Source organism: Pelodiscus sinensis, chromosome 2 (genome assembly GCF_049634645.1).
Source record: "Pelodiscus sinensis isolate JC-2024 chromosome 2, ASM4963464v1, whole genome shotgun sequence".
Lineage (NCBI taxonomy): Eukaryota > Metazoa > Chordata > Testudines > Trionychidae > Pelodiscus > Pelodiscus sinensis.
In genome coordinates this window covers 33,989,669-34,011,646 of record NC_134712.1, presented here as the reverse complement: position 1 = coordinate 34,011,646, position 21,978 = coordinate 33,989,669, and the positions used below count along the sequence as shown (strand labels likewise).

General features: G+C 46.1%; 1 protein-coding gene across 1 annotated transcript in view; it reads left to right on the top strand.

The window, feature by feature from the left end:
* The first annotated feature begins 5,118 nt into the window (after positions 1 to 5,118).
* The window catches only part of ATP6V1C1 (ATPase H+ transporting V1 subunit C1), a 106,155-nt gene continuing 89,295 nt past the window's right edge, over positions 5,119 to 21,978 (top strand). The window contains exon 1 of the mRNA XM_075920259.1: positions 5,119 to 5,242. The gene's annotated coding sequence lies outside the window, so the exon portion shown is untranslated. The remainder of the gene's footprint in view (positions 5,243 to 21,978) is intronic.

The window sequence follows — 21,978 nt, the reverse complement described above, 5'->3', positions numbered from 1 at the left end:
GGCAGGGGTCTCAAAGCAGCTTTTCTCCTATCTTGGGCCTTCCCCACTCACTGGCAGGAGTCACAGGACTGGCAGTACCATTGCACGGCCGCAAATATCCCCGGCCAGTAGAAGTTCTGGAGCAGCCTCAGCCACGTGCGCCGAATCCCCTGGTGTTCTAAGAACGGGATGCCATGGGCCAGGTATAGCAGCTTGCGGCGATACCTTTGGGGGACCACCAGCTGCCGCTGGAGCCTCCACTCCCATACCTTCCCGGGGGGAAGCCATTCCCGGTACAGAAATCCCCTCTCCCACCGAAACATCTCCTGGCAATCTCCCCCTAGGGGTTGAGCTGTGCCCAGGTCGGCCCGGTCCCTCAGGGTCTGCAAGGAGGGATCCGCCCGCACCTCAGCCTGGAATTCAGTGGCTGGGGCTGGGACTGGGGCGAGTTTCTCCTCACTGCCTAGGTCCAGAGCCCCAGCCTGGTCTGACTCCACGTCTCCTGGGACGGAGCCCAGGGCCCCCTGTTGGGGGACCTCCTCGAGTTCCAGGTTGCCAGCCCCTTGCTAGCTCTGGCTACGGCTACGGGTGGTGACCAGGGCCCTCTGAGGACCACATGGCCACTCCTCTAGGTCACCTCCTATCAACCTCTCCGTAGGTAAGTGCGGGTACACCCCCACTTCTAGGGGCCCTCCTTGGTCTCCCATTTCAGATGCACCCTGGCTATGGGTACCTTAAATGGGGTGCTGTCTATGCCCCTCAGGGTCAGCTGAGTGTTGATAGCATACGGTCTGGGGTCACTTGCTGCTGGAAGCTCCATCCACGGGGTGCAGTGTATCCCACCCCTGACACCACTGTGATGACACGTCGGAGTTCCCCCGACTCCTGCACCCCCGTAGTGGCATGAACAGACTCCGCCAAGCAGTAGGATTGAGGGAGTTTATTGCTTCTCCAAGGATGCAGCACAGCACAGATGTAATCTAGTTACAGGGCCAGGCCTAGGATGCCTCAGTCCCCCTTGAGATGGGGGAGACTCGGCCCCTAAATCCCAGGCCCCCTTGTTTAGGCTGCTTCCTCCATGATTCCAGACAGAAACTACAACTCTCCTCCAGCCCTGCCCCCAGCCTGGGGTTGGACCCCGCCTTCCTCCCTTTGTCTCTCTCCCTGGGAGGTGACCGGTCGGACAGGTTGGGAGACCCTTGCCTAGTGACTCATCCGCTGTCCTGCTGGGCCATGCTATAAACAGCCACCAGTGGAGGTCACCCACTGCCCAAGCCCAGCAACCAGCAAGGCCCCCCCCACTACATCACAGTAAGTATACTGAGTACAGAAAAATCACTGAAAGATTTAATGGGGGTACTCTGTTTTTAAAATATCATTCGTTAATGTCCAGTTAATTATAGATTAATGAGGAACTGCGTGGCGAGTGCAATCCCTAGAGATCCAAAAGATCTACTCTTCTACATGAGATACTTGCCTTTAATGTGAAATCTGGTGCTACGGAAGTGAATCTACTCATGGCTTCACAGCTGCATTATTAAATCTCACATGTACATTTTTTGCTCTGACAGAGGTTCCTGACACACAACAGTTGTCATACACAGTGTTAATGTTTTAAATTACAGGCAGTCCCCAGGTTACGTACAAGATAGGGACTGTAGGTTTGTTCTTAAGTTGAATTTGTATGCAAGTCGGAACTGGTACATATTGTAGGGGAAACTCTAGCCAAACATTTCTCCGGAGCTCAGTTTTATTCTCCCACACCTCACTTCCCTCAGTCCTTTATTCTCAAGATGAGGTGTCTGCTGAGAAAAGTCGCTCTGCGTCTCCCTGGTCTGCTGGGGAGGGGCACTAGCTTCGCGTCTCCCTGGTCTGCTGGGGGAAAGCAGCTAGTGCGGGGTTCCCTCACCCCGTTTGTAAGTAGGGATCCGATGTAAGTCGGATCCATGTAACCCGGGGACTGCCTGTACTTTATTTATTATTTCTGAAGTACCAAACATGTTCATTGCTCTTACCAGACATAATGTGGAACACATTCAAATTGCCTGGGCCAGGCCTGGAATAAGGGTTTGAATATATTCTTGAGCCCTAACCAATGAGGAAGTACCCTGCATAATATTAAGAACTCTACTACTGATCTATAATTTAAGAGGATCCTGCACAAAATTATATTTTGTTCACATTGGTCCCCTCAGATCAAAAAATGGGCCTTGCCAAAAGACTGCTGCTGGAACCACACTGGTTCACATGTATGTAACTGTCCCAGGATACAATTCTTTTGGCTAGAAGTAGATAAGATTGAAATGATGATGTCTCCTTAAATATTACTGCCCAGAACTGGTGTTTTGGGATATTTCCCATAATCTTGGAAACTGAGATTAATAGAAAAACTGGTTCTCTTGAGCAGAGCTTGTAGCCAAATGAGTAATATTGCTCAGAGAAAGACTACCTCCAGGGATAGAAACTTGGCACAGCAATTTGGCTGACCTAGCAGCTATAGAATGGGCAATATTTTGAAGAAAAGGGCCCGCAGACAATTTTGAAAAGATTTTGGTTTAACTTTTTAGAAACTTTTGATTAATACAAGTGCATTTATGCTCAGAAGTCTCAGAAAAGGGGACTAATATGTTATGGTAAAAGTGATGAAAAATATACTACTGGAATGAACATTTGATATGAAATTTGCCATAAAAGTTAAACATGTGGGATTTAGCTAAAGAATCATATATATAGTAGCCCAGTGTCTGTGAGTCTGTAACGCCAAAATGCTGGCTCTTCCCTCTGGGCGGTGCTGTTTCTGAAATGCTGGCTGTTCCCTCCGAGCGGCCCAAGCTGCATGGCGAGTGCGGGGCCAAAACGGCCGCTTGCTCCCACGTGGCAGCCTGGCTGAGCGGCACAGAAGTCAGCCAAGCGCCATGGAAGGGGGGGCAGGGCTGTGATGTGCGGTGTGACAGTGGCTCCAGGCCCTGCCCCCTGGCCATGAATGTCACCATCCCGCCCCACTTTGCCTCCCGCCATGGCGCTCGGCTGACTTCTGCACCGCTCAGCAGGGCCACCGCGTGGGAGCAAGTGGCGCAAGCGGCCGTTTGGGCTCCGCACTCCCTATGCAGCACAGGGAGCTTGGAGCCCAAAAGGCCATTTGGACTCTTCAGTCCCCCGAGTGAGAGGCAAGAGGGGTAGGAAAGCTGAGGGAGGGGGAAGGCAGAAGGAGGAGGAGGGGGGGGAGACGGAGACAGAATGAGAGACCGGAGGCTCAGGAGAGAAGACCGACGTGGAGGAGAGACCTGAAAATCCCGTCTTATGACGGGTTAATTGGCTAGTCATATATATAGTAGCCCAATGTCTGAGAGTCTGTAACGCTGAAATTCTGGCTGTTCCCTCTGGGCAGCGCTGTTGCTTGAAATGCTGGCTGTTCCCTCTGGGCGGTGCTGTTGCCTGAAATGCTGGCTGGTCCCTCTGGGCAGCCTGTGCTGCATGGGGAGTGCGGGGCCCAAACGACCGCTTGCTCCCCCGCAGCGGCCCAGCTGAGCAGTGCAGAAGTCAGCTGAGTGCCACAGCAGAAGGGGAAGGGGGGCGGGGCGGTGATGTGCGGTGTGACAGTGGCTCTAGGCCCCGCCCCCTGGCCGTGAACGTCACCGCCCCGCCCCCCTTCACCTCCCGCCGTGGCTCTCGGCTGACTTCTGCGCCGCTCAGCCAGGCCGCCGTGTGGGAGCAAGTGGCACAAGCAACCGTTTGGGTTCCGTGCTCCCCGTGCAGCACGGAACCCAAATGTGTGTGTCTCCATGGGTGCTCCACTCTGGGTGCATGGTGCACCCTCGTGCCAGCGATCGGAGAATTTTCTAGTGGTGTCTGATGCACTGCACATGCACTGTGGCGCCCCCTCAGGCCGTTAGTGTCCGTTAGGCATATGCATGGCACAGCCCCTCTGTTCCTTCTCTACCCACACTAGTAGAGTGTGGAGGAGAAGGAGGTGGGGTAGTGGAGCACCCACACGGGGACATATCTCGAAGAACCACCGTTACTGCACAAGGTAAATAACACTTTCTTCTTCTTTGAGTAATGGCCCTGTGAGTACTCCGCTCTGGGTGACTATAAAGCAGTAGTCAGCTCTTGGAGTGGGTTTAGAGCCCTGTTGTTATCCGTGAGGATAATACAGCTTGTCCCACAGCCATGGAGGATGCCAGAGCATAATGTTGTATGAATGTGTGGTCTGATGACCAAGTGGCTGCATTGCAAATGTCCTGGAGAGGTACGTTCTTGAGGAAGGCAGTTTAGAGAACGGGGCCCTGGTGGAATGGGCAGTGATGGTGCCAGGTGGTTCTTTGTTGTGGATGGTGGAGCATGTGTGAATGCATGAAGAGATCCACTTGGAGATTCTCTGAGAAGAGATAGCCTGTCCTTTGGATCATTCTGCAAAGGATAGGAAGAGTCTAGGAGATATTCACCAGGCTCTCATACGATCAATGTAGAATGCGTGCGCTCTACGGACATCAAGGGTGTTCCATACTGCGTGTGATGGATCAGAGTGTGGCTTGGAGAAAAACGCAGGTTCATTGATGTGGAAGGGAGAGGGAAATTTTGGGAGGAATTTAGGGTGGGGCCGGAGTGTCATTCTGTCCTTGCTGAAAATTGTATAAGGGGGATCCGCCATTAGTGCAACAAGTTCCCCTACTCTCCTGCTGGAGGTTATTGCAACTAGAAAGGAGACCTTCATAGATAGGTATGACCAAGGGCAGGTCGCCAAGGGCTCAAAAGGCGACTTTGTCAGGCTCTTAAGTATGGGATTTAAGTCCCATATGGGAACTGGTGGGCAAACAGATGGAAAGGTGTTTTGTAGACCAGTGAGGAATTTTTTGGTGATTGGGTTCAAGAGGAAAGAATCACCTTCAGTGGTGCGATGGAAGGCTGCTATAGCAGCTGCATGAACCTTGACAGTACTTAGAGCCAGGCCCGACTCCCTAAGGTAAAAGTGGTAGTTCAATAAGAGGGGGAGGGCGGCAGTTTCAGGGGATATAGTGAGAGTATGTTTAAGCCACTGGGCGAATCTGTTCCATTTGTAGATGTATGTTTTCCCGGTGGATTCTCTTCTGCTATTGATTAATATCTGTTTTACTCTTTCTGAACAGGTGTTTTTGGCATGAAGAAGCCAGGTGTGGAGGTGGAGTTTGCATGGTTCGGGATGGAGAATTGCACCGTAATTCTGGGACAGAAGATTGTGTTGAGGTAGAAAAGCGTATGGATCCATTACCGTCACTCTGTGGAGGTAAGGATATCATGTTTATCTCGACCATGCTGGTGCAATGAGAATCATGTGAGCTCATTCTGTTCTGATTTTGATGATGACCCTGTGGAGTATGGGGAAGAGTGGGTACACGTAGAGTAACGGTGTGTCCCATTTGATGGAGAAAGCATTCCCAAGGGAGTGCTTCCCTAAGGCTGCTCTGGAGCAGTAACGGTGGCATTTGCAATTGTTCCTGGTCACGAAGAGGTCTATGTCTGGCTGATCCCATTGGTAGAACACATAATTGAGGGCTTATGTGTCTATCTTCCATTTGTGCTGGTCGTGGAACTTGCGGCTTAGGGCGTCTGCTGTAACGTTTAGCACCCCTGGAAGATAAGTGGCAACAGGGGTAATCTGGTGTGCAAGGCACCAGTTCCATAGTTTGAGAGCTTCCGTACATAGGGACAGGGATCGTGCACCGCCTTTGCCAATTGATATAATACATGCAAGTGGTGTTGTCTGTCATAATGTTGATAGTCTTATGTGCTATGTATTGTAGGAAATGTTGGCATGTGTACTGCACCGCTTGCAGTTCTAAAAGATTGATATGGAGCATTTGCTCTGTAAAGGACCATTTTATTTGGGCCGTGAGGGTTCCTAGATGGGCACCCCATCCTATGTGTGATGCATCGGTCATCATGGTAAGTGTAGGGATCGGTTGATGGAATGGAACTCCAGTTAAGACATTGAGTGGACGCATCCACTAGTGCAAGGAATTGAGGACATGTGGCGGAATGGTAACTGACTTGGAGAGCGGGTCACTGGATGAGGGGTAAAGTGTGGCTAGCCGAGACTGAAGGCATCTCATGAGCCAGCCTGACGACATAGGTTGTGGCAGTCATGTGGCCCAAGATTTTTAGGCATTTGCAAACCTGTTGTGATAGGGGTCGCCCATGCTACTGTTATGAGGTTGCATAGGGTGTCGAATCTGTACGTGGGTAGAGCTGCTTTAGCTTTGACAGTATTGATATGCGCTCCTATAAACTCCAATGCCTGAGTGGGATGAAGCATGGATTTCTTATAGTTTATATGGAAGACCAGGCAGAACAGGAGTTTCATGGTAATCTCGATCATGTCCCTTGTAAGGATGTGCCTTTTATGAGAGAGTCATCCAAGTATGGAAATATTATGACTCCCTAATGAAGTAGGCATGCCGCTATGACTGCTAGAGTTTTGGAAAACACTCTGGGAGCTATTGAAAGGCCAAAAGGGGGCACTCGGTATTGGTAATGGTGACTGCCAACCGTGAATCATAGAAAACGCCTGTGGGTGGGATGGATTGTTATATGGAAATATGCATCTTGACGGTTGAGAGGCAAAAGCCAATCTGCTTGATCTAATGCTGGAATTATTGTTGCTAGGGTCACCATCTTGAATCATTGATAAGGGACGTATTTGTTGAGCTTCCTTAAATCCAGAATGGGCCTCCATTCTTCGTTCTTTTTCTGTGTTAGAAAATAAGTTGAGTAGAATCCTTGGCCATGGAACTCTGGTGGTATCAGTTCTATGGTGCCTAATCGGAGGACCTCTTGCTTGAAGAGGGTCTCATGAGAGGGGTCCCTGAAGAGGGATGGGGTGGGAGGATGGATAGGGGGACCAGAAATGACAGGGATGAGTGGATGAGTTCTAGGACCCACTTGTCTAATGTTACTTGAGCCCACCGTTGAAAAAAGGGGGTGGAGGTGGTGGTTGAATAGTGGATAATTGGTTGATGATGTGACCACAAGGAAAGTGTCTTTCTAGCTCCTGACTGAACCTTCAAACTTTCTGCTTGGATATGGAAGGTTTGGCAGCTGCTGTTTGATGTTGTTGCTGGCATTGAGGCCTACATCGTTGGGGCCTTTGTTTCTGTCAGAAGTCATACCTCGGTTGCTGTATGTATGGCTCCCTGGGTCTCTGGTAGTTGGTGTATCTGGCTTTCTTAAATTGGGGCGTGTACAGCCCCAGGATTCTTAGGGTGGTATGAGAGTCCTTCCTCAAATTAAGTGCTTCATCGGTTTTTGCAGCAAAGAGATTGGTTTTATCAAAGGGTAGGTCTTCGACCTTCTGCTGCAAATTCCTTGGAGCCAGGATATTCTCTGCATCACGATAGCTGAGACTGTGACGCGTGTAACTGTATCTGCTACATCCATTATGGACTGTAGTGCGGTGCAAGAAATTGTATGGCCCTCCTGCATAATGTTGAGGAGGATAGGCCTCTTGTGTTCAGGTATTATATAAGCTCTTGAAGCTTGGAGTAATTAGAATAGTCATAATCCGCTAGCATGGCAGTGTAATTCGCTGCTCTAAGAAGCAGGGTAGATGAGGAGTATACTTTACGATCCATGATGTCCATTTTTTGTGGTCCTTGTCCTGTGGTGTTGATCTAATATTGAGTTGTCTGGCTTTGTGTCTAATGGAATCGACTACCAGGAAGTTTGAGGGAGGGTTTATGAAAAGGAAGTCCATTCCCTTTGGTGTGATAAAGTATTTTCGGTCCATTCTTTTGTTGGTTGGAGTGATAGATGCCGGGGTCTGCCAAATGTTGTTCATGGGGTCCATAATAGCTTTGTCCATGAGGAGGGCGATCCTGGAGGAGGTAGGAGGTTGCAAGGTTCGCAAGAGGCAATACTATTTTCCTGAACTTCCTGTAAATCTCGCTCTTGTGCTAACACTACTCTTTTAAAAAATTCTTGGAACTTCTTTGAGTGATCAGTTGGTGGTGGGGTGGTGGATATAACCGTCTCATCTGGTGAGGACCAAGAATTATGCACAGGAGATCTGTCCTTCGCCCTCAGGCAAAGAGTCTTCCATCTCAGTCTGGATTGGGGAGTTAGGCGCTGTTATAGAGGTAGTGGGTTGGGGAGAATTAGATGGTTCTCTGGATGTTGTGGAAGGTGCAGTATGATGGCTCTTCCTATGAGGACATGACTCCCATGATTGCCATTGCCCGGGGCAAGGGGGCAGCGGGAATGTGTAATGATGTGCATACCAGGGTGGTGGTGGATATGCATATGTAATAGGCCCAGTGTCCCAGGATAAAGCTCGCTGTGCTGGGATGGAATGCTGGGAAGAAAAGCGGCTGTGTGGCTTGGTGTCGGCTTTGCTTGGGAAGCGAGACGGGATCAGTTGTCCACGTGAGTGCACCGATTGTATGTAGGAACCTGGAGATAACGGTGCCGATAAAGGACGGCTCCTGATAAGAGACTTATGTCGTAGATGCTCCTGGGATGGTACCGGGGTACATGTGTTACTCGGTGCCATTGATGCAGGCAGCACCAATTGGTCAGGAGGTGGCATCTTGGTGTGGGGTCTCTTAGGTGCCGAGGCCAGTGCCGACTGAATTGGCACCTTCGGTGCCAAGCGGCGTTTATGTTGGCTCTGCAGTGTGATCGGTGCTGATGGTGCCGCTTGTTTTTGTTTTGGCTTGGAGTGCACCCTCTTATGCGGTACCAGCATCTTAGGCCTGACCTGGTGCCCTACTGGCACTGGTTCCAGCTAGCCTTAAATGCAATTCAGAGTCCACTCAGTGTGGACACGCTATTTTGAAAAAGCAAAATGCTATTTCGAAATGTATTTTGTGTGTAGACGTGTTATTTCAAAATAAGCTATTTTGAAATAACACTGTAGTGTAAACATACCCTCAGAGGCTTTTTGTGAATGCTGCCTCTTACGTTTTTCTAGAGCTCAGGATTTCAGCTTTGCCATTTTCATCACTGGCAAAGTCAATGAAGGGGGAGGAGGAGATCCCTCCGTAATTCTTCGTAGTCTCCTTTTCCCAGAATTAGTTCCTTCTGTGGCACAGGGAGGCTGGGGAGAACCTAAGCCTGCCCACTACTCCAGGTACAGCTTAGGGACACTAGACAGTGGTAACTGCTTCCCCCCCCCCAACCCAACACAGCAGTCTTTTTTCTCTGGGCTACTTCCCCAAATGTTCCCCTAGTACCTTTCCTCCGGTACCTGACTGAATCTTTCCCATCTTAGCTTTTCTGCAAACACGCTTCCTCTTCTCAGTCCATCCTTCTTCTCCTTTCCCCTGCCTTACCTGGGGAAAACCTTTTATAGCAGCTCCCCTGCCTTTAATTGACTGCAGGTGTCTGATTAGCTTGCTCCTTCAGGTCAGCTATTAACTAGCCTCAGGTGTCTTGCCTGCCTTAATTATGTGGCAGCAGACACAGAGTTTATTCAGGGAATAGAAAACTGTTTATCTAGTACCCTGTATTAGGGTTACCATATTTGAACTTTCAAAAAAGAAGACACTCCCTCTCAGGAGCATCTGTATCTACCAACGCGCATTGTATTAATGTGTTATATATAGATATACACTATATATAACACATTAATACAATGTGAGTTAGTAGATACTGATACAGATACACTCCCTCTCAGGAGCATCCTCTTTTTTGAAAGTTCAAATATGGTAACCTTATTGTATATCTGCTCTCCATGAGAGTGCAACAGCCAGCTAGTCTGGGTCTGTCACACTGCCTATGATATAATCTAAGAAAGGACAAATAATGGACCATTGCAATTAATTGGAAGGCACTGAGACACCATGACTACCAACAGTGTTCCCTCTAAGCTGCATGGCAGCACAGGTGATTGACTGGGCGGGGGTGATTAGCTCCTTGCACAGAACCCTGAGCCTTGGGGAGGGTGGGCTGATTAATCACCTGTGCAGCTGTCCTGCTGCGCAGTGTAGAGGGAACACTAACTACCAATACCAAGTTGAGAGAGAATTCTGCCCCCTCACCATGAATCAGAGAAAGTGAGAGAAACAAACCCTGCAAACCTTCTTAATAGGAAAGAACATAAGAACGCCCATACTGGTTAGACCAAAGCTCCATCTAGCCCAGTTTCCTGTCTGCCGACAGTGGCCAATACCAGATGCCCCAGAGGGAGGGATCACAACATGTAATCCTCACGTGATCCCTCCCCTGACACCCACCTCCAGAGAAAAAGAGGCTAGGGATATTCCTACCTATCCTGGTTAATAGCCACTGATGGACCTAACCTCCATGAATCAATCTAGCTCTTTTTTGAACCCTGTTAAAGTTCTAGCCTTCACCGCATCCTCTGGCAAGGAGTTCCACAGGTTGATGATGTGCTGAGTGAAGAAAAACTTCAGTTTGTTTATTTTAAACCTGATGCCTATTAAAAGAAAGACATTTAAGGTGAAAGACATTCAGAACTGAGGAACAGTCTCAAAGACAAGGGGCTGTCTGTGAACAATTGATCCCACCTCAGGCTAAGGGGCACAGTGGAAAACTGTTCAAAGGCAATAAGTAATTTGTATTAGAAAATGGGACTTATGTAATATAAAAACATAAGTCTGAATTTGCACCTTATATTTGTTTGCTATACAACTTGTATGTGTTTGCCCTTTCTTACTATTTCATCTTTGAATCTGTGATTTTTTTTTCCAGTGCTTAATTTGTGCTCAGGCTTGCTAGGGCTGAGCCCAGCATCTCTAGGCTAGGCAATTTATAGCCCCTGCATCTCTGGGCTTACCACATTAGTTATGAAAGTAAATAAATTGCTTGAGCTCCAGGCCCTCTTTCATTACAAATTAAGTGCCAAGTTTTTCTATTAAATAAACTTTTGTGTGTTTTTACCCCAAGCAGGTCTCTGTTGTGCAACTACAGGGAGAGTGTGTGCCAAAGTGAGTTGATAACAGGGGAGCTGTTTTCCCTCTTTTGGGGGTGATGAACCAGAGGGGAAAAGTCCAGGTGTCTGAGTGTTGAGACGATGGACTTGGAGGGACTCAGGACTGGAAAAGTCATTGATATCACACTGCAAGAAAAAATTAGGCTGGGGAAGCAAGAGTAAGACCTTTATGCCTGTAGGCTTGCCACTGGTTCCAAGGTTCTGAACCATAGCAGTACAGCATTAAGGCACCTGAGGTTGCAGGACAGAAAGCAAAAGAACCCTTTGGTAGGCTGGGTGATTAAAATGTGTGTGTATTAAAAATGTACACACTTGGACTGAAGTGGAGATGAACGTAGGAGATAGCCGTGTAGAGAGTCTCTGGGTTAAGCTAAAAGGAGTAAAAAACGAGGGTGATGTCATGCTAGGAGTCTACTACAGGCCACCTAGCCAGGTGGAAGAGGTGGATGAGGCCTTTTTTAAACAATTAACAAAACTATCCAAAACCCAAGATTTGGTGGTGATGGGGGACTTCAACTATCCAGACATATGTTGGGAAACTAACACAGCGAGGCACAGGCTATCCAATAAGTTTCTGGACTGCATTGGAGACAACTTTCTGTTTCAGAAGGTTGAAAAAGCTACCAGAGGAGAAGCTGTTCTGGATTTGATTTTAACAAATAGGGAGGAACTAGTTGAGAACTTGAAAGTGGAAGACAGTATAGGGGGCAGTGATCACGAAATAATAGAGTTCATGATCTTAAGGAAAGGTAGAAGGGAGACCAGCACAATTGAGGTAATGGATTTCAGGAAGGCAGATTTTGATAAGCTCAGAGAACTTGTAGGTAAGGTCCCATGGGAAGCAAGACTGAAGGGAAAAACAACTGAGGAGAGTTGGAAGTATTTCAAAGGGACGTTGTTAAGGGCCCAAAAGCAAACAATTCCGCTGTGTAGGAAAGATAGAAAATATGGCAAAAGACCAGCTTGGCTTAACAAGGAGATCTTGCAAGATCTCAAAATAAAAAAGGAGTCATATAAAAAATGGAAACTAGGACAAATAACAAAGGATGAATATAGGCAAGCAACACGGGAATGCAGGGGCAAGATTAGAAAGGCAAAGGCACAAAATGAGATCAAACTAGCTACAGGCATAAAGGGAAACAAGAAGACCTTTTATAAATACATTAAAAGCAAGAGGAAGACCAAGGACAGGGTAGGCCCACTGCTTAGTGAGGAGGGAGAAGCAGTAACAGGAAACTTGGAAATGGCGGAGATGCTCAATGACTTCTTTGTTTCGGTCTTCACCAAGAAGTCTGGAGGTGTGCCTAACGTAGTGAATACAAGCAGAGAGAGGGTAAGTTTAGAAGATAGGATACACAAAGAACAAGTTAAAAATCACTTAGGAAAGTTAGATGTCAGCAAGTCACCAGGTCCTGATGAAATGCATCAACCAGACCAGCGGTGCGTGATCCGTGATTAACTTACATTTATTACCCCATAGGTAGTACCTCAAGGATTCTATGGCCCATTTCACGGCCAAGGCCTCTTTCTCGATGGTCGCATAGTTCTTTTCCCGAGGTAGAAGTTTCCTAATGAGGTATAAAACCGGGTGTTCCTCACCACCGTGCTCCTGTGCTAGGACGGCTCCTAGTCCGCATTCGGAAGCATCTGTGCATAAAAGAAAAGGTTTCTCAAAATCCGGTTGTTTTGGGGTTAATCGGAGCTTCAGCTCCTGGAAAGCCTGAGTTGTCTGGTCCGTCCACTGGACCTTGGTGGGGCTTGTGTTTTTGGTCAATTCGGTTAACCAGGTGGCTACCGTCGCAAAATCTGGTACGAACTTACGGTAGTACCCTGCGAGCCCCAAAAATTGCCATACCTGTCTTTTGGTCACGGGTGCGGGATAATTCCTTAGGGCCTCTACTTTGTCCAGCAGAGGTTTTAGGTGCCCCCCTCCTACCGTGTAGCCCAGGTAGGACACTTCTCCCTTCGCGAAGTGACATTTTTTTGGGTTGGCCGTAAGCCCCGCCGCCTGCAGCGCTTGCATTACCGCCCTAAGATGTTCCAGATGCTCCTGCCAGTTTAGGCTGTAGACCACAATGTCGTCGATGTAGGCGGCCGAATATCCCCGGTGGGGTGCCAGCACTCGGTCCATGACCCGCTGGAAGGTGGCAGCTGCCCCATGGAGACCGAAGGGCATCCTGCAGAACTGGTACAAGCCAAATGGGGTCGAGAAGGCAGTTTTTTCCCCAATCGGGCAGATCCAGCGGTATTTGCCAATACCCCTTTGACAAGTCTAAGGTGGATATATACCTGGCTCGCCCTAGGGCTTCTAACAACTCTTCGACTCGGAGCATCGGATAGGCGTCAAATTGGGAGATGGCATTAACCCGCCAGAAATCGATGCAGAACCTCACAGACCCGTCACTCTTTGGGACTAGCACGATGGAACTTCTCCATTCACTCCGTGATTCCTCAATAACTCCCCATTGTTCCATGGCCTGCACCTCCTGTCTCACGGTCTCCCACACCTTCCTCGACAGGGGGCGATGCGCTTCTCGCACTACCCACCCCGGTTCCATACGGATGCGGTGTATCCCTACCTCGGTTCGTCCTGGTGCCGCCGTCAAGGTGGTTTGGAATTCCCACAGCAGTTCCGCTATCTGTTGTCCCTGTTCCTTTGAAAGGTCTGGTCCTAGCGTCACCTTCCCGTCTGACGTGCAGTCCTCGCTGGAGGGCCCTAGGTCTTCCTCAGGTTCCACCGGGGCCATTAATAGGCCTTCTCATGCCACCCACTTCTTGAGAAGGTTGACATGGAAGACCTGCCTCCGCCGCCGCCTCCCTGAGAGCTGGATCTCGTAGTCTACCTCCCCCACCCTTCAGATCACTTCATACGGTCCTTGCCATTTGGCAAGGAGCTTCGATTCCTTGGTGGGGAGCAGTAGCAGCACTCGGTCTCCTGACTCAAAGTGGCGGGCCTCTGCCGTGCGATTGTAGTAATGCGCCTGCCGGGTTTGGGCCTTCAATAGGTTCAGTTGAGCATAACCCCCACTTCGTCGTAGTCTCTCCCGCAGCAGTAAAATATACTGAGCCGTACCCTGACACCAGGTGGTTTGGGCCTCCCAGTCCTCCCTTAAGATGTCTAATATCCCCCAGGGTTGCCGCCCGTACAGGAGTTCAAAGGGGGAGAATTCGGTGGATGCCTGGGGTACTTCCCAGATGGCAAAGAGGAGGGTTGGCAGCATCTGGTCCCAATCCTGGGGCCCTTCCTGTACCACCCGCCTTAGCATATCGTTTAACGTACGGTTAAATTTCTCCACCAACCCATCAGACTGGGGGTGGTATACCGATGTCCTGAAGGTTTTTATCTGTAGTAACGTACAAAGCTCCTTCATCAACCGAGAGGTTACGTTAGTGCCCTGGTCGGTTAAAATGGTTTTCAGGAATGATCTTGTATTTAAAAAGGTTGGAGACCACTGGCTTAGAGTGAACCGCCAGCTTTTGAGAATAACTGCTGGTTCACTCTAAGGCAGCAGGCCCCTTATGGGGAGTGGGCAAGGGGGAGAGAGACTTCACGCACTCCTATGCTCTGACTGGCCTGGGGGCGGGAGAGCATGTGAAATCTTCTCCCATTCTATAAAAGGTGCGCAGTGCCTAGAGGAACCCACCAGCTGTTCGGAACAGCTGCCAGGTCTCTCTAGGAGTGGGGGGGGGTGCGGTGGGGGCGCAAAGACTTCATATGCTCCACCACCCCCAGGCCAATCAGGGTCTCTGGGTGGGGGAGCACGGGAAGTGTCCTGGCCTTGCCCTTTCCGCCCAAGGCATCCCCCCCTTCTGGAGTGACCTGGAGCCACTTCAAAAGTCTGTGAAGCAGCCCCCCCTTCTATAATTATTGCCTATCCGGGTATTACGGACAGATAAACCCAGCTACCCAAATTCAAAAAAAGCTTTTTATAAATTCAGCTACTTTGAAGTAACTGATTTGAGAATAGCCACTATTCAATGAAATTTTACAAGGCTACAAAATTATTAAATATTTTGCAACTTTCATCTTAACTCCAAACCTAAGAAACTCAAGTTCAAAATGTGCTTCAAATGTATAGTTCTAAATTCAGCTCAGCTATGATTGACTGATTACTCAGCTTCATCTGTTGCAAACCAACTGTCAGTTTACTGGAAGATTGCTGAAGTCAGTACTGAAATATCTCAGTTCATTAAGCCAGCCTGAACATTGACTGTTTTCCAAAGCGGTGAAGTTGATAAAAATTATTTTGTCAGTGCCAGCAACCAACACTTCGAGGGTAATTTTGGTGTTCTATATTGTATTAAAACATATCTTTGGTCCGCGATGGGACAATCATGGTTCGGCTGGCGTATGATTTTACATGTACATGAGGACAAAAGTTATGACTCAAGGCTCACTGCTGGTGCAGAAGAATTGATTGTAGGAAATCCAGAATGAAGATAACTCTTTGGAACTTTTTCAGATCTGTAAGTTCTTTTTACTTGTGTTTTAAAAAGTAATCCCTTTAATGAGTAGTTTTGTGCAGTGAATAAGTTGGTCCACTTTTTAAAGAGGAGATAAATTAGTTTCATTCTCAACTCACTGTTCTTATTATTAATGCAAATCCATGGATCCTAATCAAAATTCATATGGGCTATGTATTACTACAGGTGAAGTATGAATACTTTCTACTTGAAGTTTGTGCTAAAAACTGAATTAATCTCTCAGAATTATTATTGCAAATACAAAATACTGTATTCTTCCATCTTTAACATGTAGCATAAATGTTTTCATATTCCTAATATACTTTGTGTTTAATTTATAAATAGGGATGTTAAATGTAAGTTAAATAACTAATTGACTAGTTGATGGATTTTGTGTCAACTAGTCAATAAGCAGGGAAGCCACAGAGGGCTCCTGGCCCCAGGAGTTAATCCCGCTATGGCTCTGCCTTTTAAATGTATTAAGAGCCTACTGGCAGTAAGGGGGCGGGGGAGGGAGGAAGCAACTAGTCGAGGGACTAGTTGACTATTCAATAAGCTTTTGCTTATTGGATAGTCAACTAATTGCTCACATCCTTATTCATAAAGCACTTTTAAACACATTGCTAGTAGTGGACAATCACCTCCCTCTTAAATATGTCACATAAGTTCAGGGCTCGACAAATAATGTAATCTATTCACCTGTGGCGAGTAGATTACAACCCAGAAGAGCCGGCGCAGAGCGATCTGCGCATGCGCAGAACGCAGAACAGCGCGAAACTGCATGGCTGGCGAGCAAGGCTCGTCACCACTTGGCGAGCCCTGAATATGTTAATACACCCCAGAATAATAGCCTTTTTCATAACTGAATCATATTGTTAGCTCAGATTCAATTTCTGATCCACTATAACATGCAGTTATTCACTACTTTGGATTTGTAAATTTGATTGTTCCTTCTTAAGTCAGGTACTTTACTCTTGTCTTTATTGAATTTCATTTTGTTGATTTCAAATCAATTCTCAATTTTTTAAGATCATTTTGCATTAATCCTTTCCTCCAAGGCTATGTCTACACTGGTGGCTTCTTGCGCAAGAACATCTTGCGCAAGGGATCTTGTGCAAGAAATCTTGCACAAGAAAACATCCACACTGCCATGTGCGAGCTGTGCTTTTGCACAAGAGCTCCCATGGCAGTGCGGATGTTCTCTTGCGCAAGGAAGCTCTGATGGCCATTTTAGCCATAGGGCTTTCTTGTGCAAGAAAACCCTGCCAAGCATCCACACTGCCCTCTTGCGCAAGAGGGCTTATATCTGATAAAAAAGAGCGTAGCTCTTGCGCAAGAAGCCCTCTCTTACCATGCTGTACTGTAAATTTCCTTGCGCAAGAGCGGGTGGGCAATGTGGACACACTGCAGATTCTTGCGCAAGAACGGCTGTACTTGCACAAGAAGCCGCGAGTGCAGACATAGCCCAAGTGTTTGTAACCCCTTCCAGCTTGGTGTCCCCTGCAAATTTTATATGAATCCTCTCCACTCCATTATTCAAGATATCATTGAAAATGTTGAAGAATACTAGGTCCCGGACAGACTGCTGCAGGGATCCACTAGATATATCCTCTAAGTTTGACAGCAAACCATTGATATCTACTCCCTGAATGTGGTTTTGCAACCATTTATGCACACATTTTATGGTAATTTCATTTATATCATACTTTCCAAGTTTACTTATCAGACTGTCATGTGGGTGGGACTGTGTCAAAAGCCTTAATAAAAATCCAAATAAATTACATCTACTGCTTCCCTCTGTTCACTAGGCCATAATTGTCAAAGAAAGAAACTAGGTTGCTTTTTAAAACCATATTAACATGTAGGTGCTTACATACTGATTGCTTAATAATTCGTTCCTGTATTTTTCTAGGTATTGAATTAGGCTGACTGGTCTATAACTTCCCGAGTCCTCAGTTTCCCTTTTTAAAGGTAAACTCTATGTTTGCCGTTCTTCAGTCCTTTGGAACTACATATATCCTTGAGAAGTTCTCAAAGATAATCGCTAAGCCTATGACTACATGGCACCCATTTTGTACAAGAAATATGCAAATGAGACAAAGCATGGAATATTGCTGAGCCTCATTTGCATAATTAATGAGGCTCTGTTTTGCACAAGAGGTTTTTGCGCAAAAACCCCATCTTGCACAAGAGCCATTCTTCCTGAAAAAAATGCGGAAGAACGGCTCTTGTGCAAGAAGGGGTTTTTGTGACAAAAGGAGCCATGTAGACAGCTCCTTTTTGCACAAAAGCCTCTTATGCAAAAACAGAGCCTCATTAATTATGCAAATGAGGCACAGCAATATTCCTTGCTTTGCCTCATTTGCATATGTTTTTGCACAAGAGGCTATAGTGTAGACATAGCCTAAGGGTTCAAAAATTCCTTCAGCTAGTTCCTTAAGTACCTTAGGGTGAATTGCATCAGGTTCTGCCAACTTGAATACAGCTAAATATTATTGAAAATTCTTTAACCTGTACTTTCGTCATTCTGTCTTCTATTCTTCCCCTTGTTGTTAATATTAAGTGTTCACCATTAACTTTTTTTAGTGAAGATTTGACTCAAAATATACATTAAACACTTCAGCCTTCTTTTCAAGTTAGGCACCCAAAAATAGAGGCACTCAAGATCACTACTCAGTTCTGGAAGCCTTGGCCAATCTCTTTTCCTTGTAAGCTGAGCACATGCGATGTGGAAGTTGCTGAGAGGCAGCATGGAATCCCCCCCAGTGCCACTTCTTGGCAAACACACTCTGAGGCCCTTGCACAGGGTATCTCATATAAATGACAGTTAGCTTTCAGTCTCTGGTGCAGGGGACTGAAATTTACTACTGCTTATTGTAACTGGGGAAAAGAGAACAAGAAACATCAGAAAGCAAAACAGAAACAAAAAAGTGAACCCATAAACTTTACAAAGTGTCTAAAGATTTCTCAGTTTTCTTTTTTAAAGAAAAATCTGTTTAAAGCAATCTGCAGTTAATTAACCATCTTATGTATTTCTGTGTGAACAATTAAGTCAACCCACTGAATAAAGTACAGTAGATGTGTGAGACTCCCTCTAATCAACCATTGGCTGTGGATCATATTTTAGGAATTAGCTTAGTAGAATAGAATGTTCTTTCAGGCATGTGCTATTTGAAACCTTAGTTTGCGTAAGTCATTTGAAACCTCCTCTGGCCACAGTTAAACCAGGGAGCTAACTCTACTGCTGTGATTGCAGAATTAGCTTTCTTTAACCACTTGCTACAGCAAGTTTATAAGAATGGAATATTCAGCAGTTTTCTCTCCTCACTCCCACTCCACCTAAAATCTTTTAATGTTGAATGATTAATTGCTTCTCCAACAACTAAGACTGTATCAGTCTTTCTACTCTGTACAGGCTGTTACAGCTTTTGTGATGTCAGATGGACTTCTGAGAGGGATAATTCTTGGGTAAAAAAGCAGCAAGAAGGCACGGGATCTAGAATACTTTCACTTTAGTTATTTTTATTTGCCATATGCTCATAGCTGTGATTGTTGCCTTGAGCAAAAATTGATAAAACAGCAAAAGTGGCAGTCTACATCTATGTAACGTTTCCTGACTACAGGATTCTGGCCAAATGCAATTATGTTTACGACTACTGCTTGCCAAATTGCTTCTGTCTTAATGCCATCAGCCTGGAAAAGTACCTTTGCAAGAACATGTTTTGGCTTTTACTCAAAAACTCAATTGCAGCCAGCCCGGTATCAAGCAGTCTGTGGAGACCTTTTACTCTTATCTACATGGGGAAATTCACTAGAATAACTATTGCAGAATAAACTATTTTGCTCTAGCTATTTCAAAACAGTTCCCTATCTGAACACTTTCCTCTGGCATAGAATTCACTTTATTCCTGGATAATTAGTGTGCTTTGTGAATACAGTACTTATTCTGTAATAAATGACTTTTACTCTAGGAAAAAAAGTGTCCACATGGGTACACAGAAGGACCTATCCCTGAAGAGCACTTATGGTGCAATAGCTTCTGCAACAGCTATTCTGACCAATTTTCCTCTCATCTAGGGTATGTCTAAACGACATCCCTCTGTCGAAAGAGGGATGTAAATTAGGCAAATCAAAAGTGCAAATGAAGCGGGGATTTAAATATCCCACGCTTCATTTGCATAATCGCATCACAGTGGCCTTTCGAAAAAAGGTGTTTCGAAAGTGAAAGTGCTGTCTAGATGCGGTTCTTTTAAAAAAAACAAACAAACCCTTTTTCAAAAGATTCCGTATTTCTCATTTTTCTACATATTCTGCATTCAAGGATGTCACTATGTGACTATAGAACAAAAAATGGCATCGAGGATTACATCTGCCTCTCTTTGATCAGCTTACAAGTTAAAAAACTTAACAAAAATGACTTTTATCATTTGCCCTCATTTTAACAATAGGAAAAATATTAGCAATTCTCCAGTCATAGGATACAATCCACAAGTTTACAGATTCATTAAAAATTCTTGCTATTGGACGGGCAATTTCATGTCCCAATTCCTTTAATATTTTTGAATGGAGGTTATTTGTAACCCCCCCCCCCTCATTTTATTCCTTTAAGTCATTTGAATTTTACTTCCACCTTGGATGTGGTCATTTCTACCTCCTTATTCTGGTTTCCATTAGTCACCATTTCCTTACCCATTTTCCCCAGCCTGACAATCTGCCTTGATACATTCCAGTAAGAATCTAGCTGTATAATTAGTTCCCACATGAAGAACAATTGGTGAATTTTTCCCTGCTCCCATTGGGATCCTCTTCAACCTCAGGTCCACAACCCATATCTTAGCTCTCAGCATATCCTTCTGTCTTTCAGATCAGCTCTGGTGAAAGGCCTACATGTTTTTCTTAGTAGGGAGTCCCCAATCATGTAAATGTGCATTTTCCTGGTTACAGTGTGATTCTTCAGCCTTTCTTCTGTATTTTTGGATGCAAACCTTTTAATCTTCACAATTTTCTGTGAGTCATCCTGTATACCCTGTAGCTCTGAACTCTGGTATCTCCATTGATGGTTACCTTAAAAAAGAAATAAAGAGGGGACATGATACAAGGATATAAAATGCTGATATAGAGAAGGGAGATTGAGAACTTTTGTTTTCCTTATCCCAAAACACATGAACAGGGGGACACTCACAGGAATTAAAAGGTGGCAAATTTAAATGTACTGAGACTTCAATGTATTTATGTGGGATCACACCCTAAACTCTTTAAAAAGTTTCTGCCAGAATATCTGTTGAGTCAAATACCATTAATAATGACCAATTAGTGGGCATTTTGTTATTTAAAAGATGTCTCCAATAGTGTTTGGAGTCTCCATATGCATAGTATATTGCAGTGTTGCCAACTTCATTTTATTGTGAGCCTTGTGATGTTTCATCTTTAACTTAAAGCTGTAGTTACTATAGTGAAGTGATTACTTGAGAATCTCTTCTTTCTTTACATGAAAATGTTTCTAGCCTTCCTGGTTGTGGAGAAAAACTTGAAAGCATGAACTCAAAGGGCTAAAAAAGTAGAAGGCAAATAAGAACCTGGCTGATCAGGCCCAGACTGAGTTGCTTGTCTGCCTTTTGAACCTTGCTTCCATTTTGAGTATGCTTGGTAAGGCTAAGGGGTGGTACATACTTAGCCAATAACTATTCCTTAACCTCTTCCTGACTAGTGAGAGGTTTTTACATCCTGTCACTCCATCACATGATTTTTTTTGAGGGAGGGGTTGACATGCTTGGAGATGACACTGCTGCAGCTGTAATTGCATGTGAAAACTGTAAGTATTATAGTTTGAAAAGCTGAGCAGCAGAAAGGTCCATCTTTCAGGGTCCAGTCTGAGTAAATAAGAGCTTGGTCCTTACTCTCCCCTCAAGCATATAGTCTTTACCTGATTCTCAGAATTACTTCACTGAAATAAAATATTTGTTATTATTACTGGGAAAAACGCCATACATATCAAGGTAGGACTATGCAGTACACCCATGAGACTATTTATGCTTTTCTTGAGGTCCAATATGCTGTGTAAATTATAGACAGACCTGAGCTGGGGCTAGTCAGAATTGGATCATTCCAAAAGAAGATGAAGAAGTTACTCACCCTGTGTAGTAACGATGGTTCTTCGAGATGTGTCCCCGTGGGTGCTCCACTCCAGGTGTCGGGTCCCGTCCCGGCGCCGCTGGTCGGAAAACTTCTATAGCCGTAGCCGAGCCGGACCGCGCACGCGCGGACACAGCGCGCGGCGTTCGCGCCTTTGCAACGGACCGGCTCCCCCTTGTCAGTTCCTCTCACCGCTCGGTCTCTGAAAGATAAAGCAGAAAGACCCGGAGCGGGGAGGAGGGTGGGGCGTGGAGCACCCACGGGGACACATCTCGAAGAACCATCGTTACTACACAGGGTGAGTAACTTCTTCTTCTTCTTCGAGTGGTCCCCGTGGGTGCTCCACTCCAGGTGAGTATAAAGCAGTAACCCAGAATGCGCTCCGGGTCAGTTATTTTCTACTGTGGACAGGACTGCAGAGGCTACCGCTGTATCTGAAGCCCACCTCTTAGTTACGGCATAATGCCGTGCGAAAG